The 9,653-nt window shown below is 45.3% G+C and overlaps 1 long non-coding RNA gene and 1 pseudogene across 2 annotated transcripts; both read left to right on the forward strand.

Moving 5' to 3' along the window:
• Positions 1-892: 892 nt before the first annotated feature.
• LOC116101485 lies at positions 893-1,268 on the forward strand (annotated as a pseudogene).
• A 2,692-nt stretch (positions 1,269-3,960) lies between these two features.
• On the forward strand, positions 3,961-8,743 carry LOC116101486. Of its 2 annotated transcripts, none has more exons than XR_004122844.1 (4): positions 3,961-4,205; positions 7,731-7,847; positions 7,949-7,999; positions 8,592-8,743. It is a non-coding gene; the product is annotated as an uncharacterized LOC116101486 (long non-coding RNA). The 2 variants fall into 2 exon arrangements; XR_004122845.1 differs by having other exon boundaries at positions 7,949-7,982.
• Positions 8,744-9,653: the final 910 nt, after the last annotated feature.

Genomic DNA, 9,653 nt, shown 5'->3' on the forward strand with positions numbered 1-9,653 from the left:
ACACACACACACGGTGCACAGACATACAGACAACACACACACACACACACACACACACATAGTGCACAGACATACTTACAGACAACACACACACACGCACACGCACACGCACACACGCACAGACACGCACGCACGCACACACGCACACATACACGCACACACACACATGCACGCATACACGCACGCACACACACACATCTAAATTGAAATAATAATAATGTTTTTCTGTAGGCAACTTTAGAGGCAGAGACATGAGTAAGAATGAACATATCCTAATAGGTATTATCTTGAAAGGATTGACAAATTACTTTACTGTCTGCCAACTAAAAAGTTATTAAAGAAAAAAGGAATATTTTATGATATGGATATTATGTTAAATTCAGCTGCTTCTTTCAAAGATGCAACACATAAAATCTTGTTACACACACAGATGAACATTTGAAGTGGATTTTAATGATAGAAAACACTTCCTTTGAATCCCAACGAGGCCAAACATTACTCCTCAAAGCAAAGTTAGCTTTCCTCATTAGGAGACCTGTATTATAAAAAGACATTCTTAATTATTACTATACTTTTTAACACCACCAATAAAAATCTCTCAGAGAGCTGGAGATGTAGTTTTTACAGTAGAATATGTATTCGCAAAGCCCTGAGTTCAAGCTCCAGCCCCATGCGAACAGGCCTGGCAGCATGTGCCTGTGGTCCGAGTCACAAGTTCTTCCCTGGTTATAGACTGAGTTCAAGACGAGCCTGCACTATATGAAACCCTTCTCTTTAAAACATCTAGCCAGGGTCACTTTGCCTCCGCTAGTTGGATCTGGGGTTTAGGTCTTTCCAAAAACTAAGCAATTTTGTTCGGAGCTAGTTTTTTGAGGCTTCTCTGTCCGTCGCCATGGAGAAGCCATCAGAGAAAGTCGACTCAGTTGAGGACCCAGAAACTCTTCAGACGAAAGATGAAGTAAAGGTCCTGAAAAAGCTAACCCTGAACCCCAGTGCTAAGCGCTCCATCGCCGGATTGAGAGCAGACCCGTGGAGAACAGAAGTGAACGAATCTTGAGGGAATTTCAGAGTGCCTTTCCGAGAGAAGGGTTCACATGTTGCTGTCGGTGCTGAAAGATCCTATAGCAAGGATGAGAAGATTTGCTCGGATTGAGCAGAGACAAAAAGGCTCGAAGGCAATGAGTATGAAGGGATTCAGATGTCTCGGCATCTTCTGCCATTATCAAAGATGGGATCCTTCCGAGAAAGCTAAAATTGGGAAGAGTTAAGAGTCAGTTTAAATTGTACACTGTCCTTCTTGTTAATGATGCCATGCAGTGGATGGGATGTGAAAGCTGTGTTTGGTTTGTTTGTTTTTTAAGATTAAACCTTTTCTGGTGCTGGGGAATCTTCTAACTTGTTAATTATGTAGGATGTGTGGCGTTTGGATTCATGTGAATGATTTAAATTTACCCAAAGAAGCGAGAATGAGTCAAAGTATTCTGCAAACTTTAGAAGCCTCAAGCCTGGGGTTGAGAAATAATGTAAATAGAATTTGGAGTGGTTTGGTTTACAAGGTAATTGGAATAGATCTTTGGGTTTTCTAGTTTGCAGAAATTTATAATAAAGGCAATTTTGTTATCTTGGCTTTTTATAATAAATACACACAGAACAGATTAGAATGAGCCATTGGAGATGGGAGAATTGTTTTTACATGTGCATGTGTGGGCATGCACACTCATGATGTCCACCTTTGACTGGTCAGTATATTTCCACCCAGGGGATCAAACTTAGGTTGGCAGACCAGCACCTTTTCCCGGCCACCGAGTTATCCAGCCGGCCTCTTGGTTTACACTTTTGTGTTTGGGATGTGTGCTACCAACCCTGCTTATTTTTGTTTGAGACAGGGTCTCCATGAGGCCTAGCTGATCTCTTAACTCCTGGTTCTGCCTCTCTCTTTCCCAAGTTTTGATACTATAGGCTTGTCAGCTAGGTCTGGAAACTGTTTGCCATGATTTGGTATTTGTTCATGCCGTGTCATAAAAAACAATTGGTTGGTATATTCCTAAATTACAAGTACGTGGCATCGTGTTATGATATCATCCCACTAGGGAGACAACTAGATCATAACTGTATGCTTTCATTTCCTGAAAGAGAATTGTCAGGAAAGGAGTTAGGAAGAAGGCCCCCCAAGAACTCCCTCAGCATGCAGAGAGTTTGCCTTGGGACCAGGTGAGTATGTAGCTAAGGCCAGCTAGGTGTTGTGGTCAAACTCCATAGAGATTAGCTCAGCTCTCTTCGGGCCACCACTTCAGAGGTTCTGAGCCCAGGGCAGTAGCCTGGGCTTCCAACCAAGCAGCTCTAGATTGTAATCTCATGCCCCTGTACTGTAGAAGCGTTGATTTGCTAGAGCAGTGCCTAACTCTTGAGCAGGTGCTTAAGGACATTTCAAAGTTTGCAGGTGAGCAGCCAGGTGGAAAGAATAACACGGCCAAAGCTTGGGTAGAAGAGTGCGCTTCCGTCAGCCATTTTGAACCTGTGGAGGTTGCCAGAATGGTTTCTCTCCTTGACTTTGTGGGTCTCGGTTTATCAGGTTTGGTGGTAGGCCCCTTTGCACACTGGGTCAAAGTTTGGATATGCTAAATTAGCCTTAGGCTTGCTATGTAACAAAAGAATGACCCTGAGCTTCTGATCCTCTTGGGTCTTAAATATTGGGATTACAGTTGGGGACCACTGTAACAAAGTTCTAGAAATAAAAAAGTTGTACATAAGTAGGAAAAAGGAACATCTAGCCAGGTGATGTTGGCACATTCCTTTAATCCAAGCACTTGGAAGGCAGGGCGGGCAGATCTCTGAGTCCTAGGGCAGCCTACTCTCTAGTGAGTCCCAGAATAACCAGGGTTACACAGAGAAACCTTGCCTCGAAAACCAGACACAAAATAAAACAAAAAACCTGAAAAGTAACACCCATCCCATAGAAATCTGTTTTCCCTTTTGCTTTTTATACCTAATTACATTGACTTTTAGCTCTTAAGACCCACAAACTCTGAAATATTTACTAATTTGTTCTTTTTAAGAAAACTTTGTCAGTCTACACTTAACTGGGTGATCTATAGCATCTTTAGGAGTTGTTTGTGGCAAGGAAGAAGGGTGTGTAAATAGGTATTTGTACAGTGCTTGTAGGAAGCCCTGTGCGTTCTGTGTGGAAATGCAATATGGCTCCTGTCCTTGGACAGGAAGCTTACCCTCCAGTGTAGGATGGTGGAAATTGGCTGGCTCTTGTGTGCCTGTGGATAGGTTGATGACATGAAATGACCCCTAATAGACTTTAAATGTGTCAGCTTGTCACTGGGCTGTCTTGAGCAGGATATGTCTTCCCAGAAGGTCTCTGTCGGAGCAGTTCCAGGTGTACAAGGAAGATTGGATCAGGTGAGAACCACGAGACCAGTAGGGAAGAAGCCAAGTCCGGAATGTCAACCAGGATGGGGTGGCACTGTAATATTGGTTCAGGCAGGAGGCCAGAGAGTTAGCAAAGGAGGCACAGCACAGGAAAAACAAGTGTGCAGGACTCAGCAGTTCTGCCTGCTCCGTGGCTTTCCCTGCGGGACTCAGCAGTTCTGCCTGCTTCATGGCTTTCCCTCCACTCCCTAGAGAGAGTGGCTAAGTCGACGTCTCAGCTTCCTGGACTACAGGGTGGCAATCTCAGTGCAAAGGCTTGTGGGTATGTTGCTGCTTGTGGCCTTGAGAAATATGCACGGTAATCTCTCTTGGTTCTCCCAGAGAGGATGACGATAAGGTTTGTTATCTTTTCACTCCCTGCTCCAACTGAAGAAACTGTACTCAGGAGAAACGGGTGTCCAAGCGCAATGGAACCATGAGCCTTTGCTCTGAGGCAGAGACACTTGGTGGGCGTGGTCTCCTCATGGTCTCCAGGTTTGCAGTAGATAATATGTTTCCAAGGGAAACAGAGCCTCGAGAGAACATCCGGGTGCCGCTGTGACCATCCCAGCACATGCTGTGTGATTCTGAGGCGCCTGTGACAGGGAGTCAGGCTGGAAGAGGAGCCTTCCCAAGGACATCCTAACTCCCCACTGTCAGAAGCAGATGACCATAAGGCTGATCACAGGCTGAGCCCCGCCTAAGCGGGTCCTGAGCAAGCTAGGCAAAAGGGTGTAAGCTATGTTTGCTAAGCCACCCAGGGAATGGCTTGGCAGTGTGGGATGAAGGTAGGCTTGGGGGTCGGTCAGGAGAGTGCTACCTCGAGTCCAGGTTTTGTCTCTTAGTGGTTTGTCATTTGGCAAATAACAGCTTGGTATGTGTAAATGTGCATGTTATATGTGTGTGTATATGAGCACACATGTGCATGTATATGTGGATACATGTGTGTATATGAGTACACGTGCATGTATATGTATGTGTGCACATATATGTATACGTGCATGTATATGTGTATATGCATATATGTGCATGTATATAAGCAACACACTTGTACTCACTCATTCATGTCCATATACATACATATGTGTGCACGTGGAGGCCAGAGGTCAATACCGAGTGTCTTTCTTTATCATTCCCCTGCAGATTTCTGGAGATACCTTCTCTCACTGAACCTGAAGCTCACTGGCCCAGCTACATGAGTTGTCCAGTTATCTGCCGGTCTCTGCTCCCAGTGCTAGGGTTATAGATGTGTGCAGCTGTGCCCAGCTGTTGTGGGTTCTGGGGATCCAAATGTCCATTCTCCTGTCTGCACAGCAAGCCCTTTATCCACGGAGCCATCTCCTATGCCCCACACACCATAACTTCTCTAAGTCAGACGTACGTCTAACGTCAAGATAATGAATGAATCTGTTAAGAAGATAGAGAAAAGCCATCTCTTTTCCAACTAACTCCCCATCTCCAGACAAGTTCCATTAATACTTTGCTTCTAATAGTTTCAGGCTTTCCTCAAGGCTTGTATTTGACCCAAATAGGTAAAAAAAAAAAAAAAAAAAAAAAGTGCTCTATCCAACAATATGTCATATGCATGAGGTCAAAGTCCATACTCACAAAATATCCTCCCCGTTGACTAACTGGTGCTCCTACTATGTGATATTAGCACAGCTTACTGATGAATATTCAGCTGGCTCCTCTAGCTGCAGTGAGCATGAATATGCTTGTGAATTTGTATAATTCCAATCTCTCAAAAATGCTACTGATGGGTCAAAAAGTAGACACCCTTAAAGTTCCCGAAGAACCTGCCAAATCGCTTGTTCTAGAGTATACTGATCTAAACTCACAAGAGCAGCGTCTGAACACTTGTTTCTATGTATCTGCAAGCACTGGGTTTGAAGTTTTGTATTTCCCTTACGACAGAGAGGTTGTCCATCTTTTCTGTGTTTATTAACCATTGCCTTTTTTCCCTGAATTCTTTATTTATATTCCTTACTTATTTTTCCTATCAGATGTTTAAGTTGGGCACTCTTTGAACACTAAGTGTGAAAATCTATCCACAGAGAGAGAGAGAGAGCGCGTGCAAGAGAGAGAGAGAGAGAGAGAGAGAGAGAGAGAGAGAGAGAGAGAAGGAGAAAGAAAGAGAGAGAGGAGGGGAAAAGACAATGTTTTGAAGCACCCAGAAGGGGTGGAAGTCAGAGTCTGAGGGTCGTGGGCACAAGGCATTTGTGCTTGGTGAGAAATATTAATCCTCTGTCTGCTGAAAGCTGAAAATATTTCGCCTAAGCCTGGCACTTGTTTTTGAACTTTGTCTGCACTATCTTTCATCATGCAGGTTCAAAATGTTCCAGTGTTCCAGTCTGCTTCTGGGCTTCCTGTCTTGCTTAAGCGGCCTCTTCATCCTCACATTATGCAAGCTGTTTCCTGGGTTTTCTTGCAATGTTTTTATAGCTTCATTTATGTACTTGCATGTGTTTAGCACACAGGAGTTTGTATTTGGGAATGCACGAGGGACATACATAGGGAGAATGGTCATGGTCTTACTGTCAGAGATGTCCTCTCAGCTCTAAGTGTATCAGGGAGATGGTTTCTTAACTGATTTTGTTATTTGATGATGTCATACGTATACACAGCATGTTTTTACTTTCTCTCCATACCCCATCTCTTCTTCTTCCATCCCTATTAAGTGCCTGCTCTCTTTCCAACCCATTCCCGTTCCAGGAGTCAGAGGCTAGGGTGGTTACAAAGGCACTCACTGTTCTATCAAAGTTATGTTTCCTTTGAGAAAACGTTATCCAGCTTAGGTGAGGGTTTCTGCCTGAAAACCTAGAGATCACAAAGGACCAGACTTGTTGCTCTCGTCCTGGCCAATGCCTTCTGGGTTGGTTTTGTCACCGACTGGATCAAAACTATCTAATAGGCCTACTGGCGTCATCAGTGGCCTGATCTTCCCAAAGACAATGATCTTCCTTCTCTGAATCTATCAGTAGCCAACAGCTCAACAGTGAGGGCTAGGGACCCCTGACTATCCCACCCTGTGCATTACAAACCACTGATGGTTGTATCCTTTTACAAGCCCAGTGCAGGTGTCCGCAGCTGCCATGATTTGTGATTGTTGATTCTGTGTCTTGCCCTGAAGGTGGCATTTTTCAGCCCTTCTGGAAGATTTTTATTTTTGAGTAAGAAAAAAAAATCTCATTAATGCATTCATTTATATGCGTGAATGACAGCTTGTTAACAGGAGTTATTAATATACATGGTAACTGGTTATTTATAATGGGATTGCAGATGTTTTTAAATTTTCTTTCTTTTTATTTGTATTTTCATGTTATTGTACATAAATGATATTTATCTGGACACTGAAATATATTTAGAGGAAAAGTGTCAAGAAAGGTGCTTTTATAACCAGGACTTCCCATGAGCCTAGCTGCCTTGGCACGAAGCCCGGGGATTGTCCAGGGCAGCCCTGGGCAGTCTGGTACTTTTTGCTCTCAAACATTGGGCTTGATACACAGCTCAGTTGGTTCCATTTCTCTAAAAGCACACAGGATTCACACAGATGTAACGACAACAGTTCAACTCATTGAACTTAGGTGTTTGGTCTGGCCACAAATCTTATTTCCTGACCCACCCCCTCTCCTCCCAACCTGGGTAAACCACAAGTGTTGGGAGGAAATTCACCCTCTAGAACCATGAGTAAAGGTCAAACAGACTTGCCGACTGATCAAGGAGCATGCTTGTTTGGACCATCCGACCTGTTGGCAGATACAGTTGGGCAACGATGTGATTGCCCATGTGCACCCCAGTGGTTAGCTTGGGTTGCCTTTCCTTCTTTTGTGTAACATCTCTGTCTCTGACTTTTTGTAGGATCCCTGGGCCACACTTGATATAGGCAGTCAGCTGACCTAACTGTAGCCAGAACACTGTGGAAGAGGCTTGGTAGGCAGTCAGCTGACCTAACTGTAGTCAGATCACTGTGGAAGAGGCTTGGTGCTTCCTGGGTCTGGAGGTCAACACTGGAGAGTTCCCCCTTTAAATAGTCAAACTTTAATAAGTGGAACTATTTGAAGATAATTTATATTCTAAACTAGCATTCTGTGAAGCGTTGCCTTGTTAAGCTCTGCAGGGCCACCATTACAAATGTCTTCAAAGTGTCCAGAGCAATCATTTTACTCGCTAGCCAGTGACTGACACATCTAGACCTGTTTGCCCCGGGACTCTCTGGTCCTGGTGCGTTTGGAGGTCTTCCTTCTTTCTACAGTTTCTTTTCCTTCTTTTTGCTTTTCAACATTTCCTTTGATAATCGTCGTGTTTATCTCCAGCAGCCACACTCATGCTAATAATCACCCGTCAGAAGCCTGGAAAACCGAACCTATTGTCAGTATGTACACAGAGCAAGCACCTTCGGCTGGTGCAAACCCAATGGGACTCTTGTCTGAGTAAGTATGAGGTGATGGGGGTTCTCTCAGCTCATTCGTAAGTCATTGAGGGGGAATTTTCTTCCTATTGTTCATAACGAGGAGATACCGTTACTTTGCAGCTGAGGGAGTGGATGCCAGTGGGACTTGACTCAGGTACGAGGACAAGGCAAGTGAGTAACACACAATAGTGTCTTCCTCAATCCCCTGTCCTGAGGCTGGGCCCTAATGTGACCCGTGGCAATGCTTGGCTGGAGCAGAGCTCCCTAGAGCCCTCCCTCCTGGACTGTTGTCTAGCGGCACGGGCCGGATGTAGACCCCATGTCTCTGGGAAGCTTAACTGAGTTCCATGAGCCCCTGGATCCCTTCTGCTGATGAGGCGGGAGGAGTCTGCTTCTTCAGGAATTGGTTTTCTGAATTGCTGTGTTTACCTCTAGAGTATTGGTTTGTTGCAGCTGGGCCCTGCAGGTGGCTAGTCAAGTTTATCTTCTCTAGGTAGCCACGAACTGAGGGCTGCACAATTCCCCCCAGGCGGAAGTCAGCTGCAAAACACCTAGTCTGGAACACACATGCACACGAACACACACCCCATACAACCGAAGCCAGCTGCTTCTCACTGATACATCCTGTCCCAGAAGGCTCACTTCTTAGAATGTGGAGAGCTGGCCAAGACCAGCTGCTAGGGCAACAAAGCCCCAAGGGAGTCTGTCTACTAAGAGAGGACTCTCTGCATGCAATGCACTCACTTTTACATCTCTCATGCAGGGAGATGGCTGCGTGAGAGGGCAGAGAAGAAATCCATGGTGAGGCTACTGACTGGCCAACAACAAGCAGCAGTCTTAGGCAACTGCACACTTTAAAATTCTGAGCTATTTCATTCAGGGAACAACAACATCAAAAAATCCATTGGGAAAATGTTTTCTGGTTTGTTTTTTTTTTTTTCTCATGTCAGGAAATTCTATAGAGGGCTAACAAGTCTCCACTCTGCTCCAACTCCTACAGCCCTGAGCTGCTACCTGTCCATTGGTCCTCTCATGTCTGACCTATCACTCAAGATCATGAGAGATTAGCTGCGGCTTCCCCTCCCTCCTCAGCTACGCACCCCCCTCTTTGCTTTCACCCTTGCTAGGCTTTGATCTGTATTCTTTCCTAATGTACTCTTTACTCCTAACCACACACCATGCTTATTTTTGTGGGTTATATTTTTCCTGCTGGTCTCATCTGTGTGTTTTCAGGGTAAGGCCTCTGCTTATCTTTGTACCCAAAGCCTTAATAGGCTAGTCATTGTGGGATGCTCAATACAGTTGAAGTAAACCAGGAACAGAGCCACTGGGTTGTGTTCACCCTGAGAGGTGTCACCAGGTACCCAAACTCTGCACTGCAGGAAGAACACCTCCCCTCTAGCCTACGCAGAGAACACTGCAGACAGAGCCCTTAGTGTCATGTGCCTCAGTTCCTCCAAAAGATGAGGAGACAGAAAGCCAGGGCTGCACAGCCAGTCAGTGTGGTTAGCTGCATTTAGAACCAAGAGAATCAATATTTGCCAGGAGAAGTCAGGTAGAAGGTGGGAGAGCTGGGGTTCAAGCCAGGCTCTCCCTGACGTACAACACCCTTTTTTTTTAAAACCCCACGGATGAGTCCATAACCCCATACCGGAGGATCCAGCTGCTTTGCTGTTTTCCCAGAAAAGGTCTCTGGCTGGCCAGGCCTGGGAGGGTCTAGGCACCCAGACAGGCAGCAGCTGGCTGCAGTCCATTCCTCCAGCTATGTGGCTGGAGAAGCTGTTTATGAACTCTGCCTGTCTGAGCCCCACCCAGCAGCCCAGCT

This window comes from Mastomys coucha, unplaced genomic scaffold (genome assembly GCF_008632895.1).
Source record: "Mastomys coucha isolate ucsf_1 unplaced genomic scaffold, UCSF_Mcou_1 pScaffold21, whole genome shotgun sequence".
NCBI classification, from domain to species: domain Eukaryota; kingdom Metazoa; phylum Chordata; class Mammalia; order Rodentia; family Muridae; genus Mastomys; species Mastomys coucha.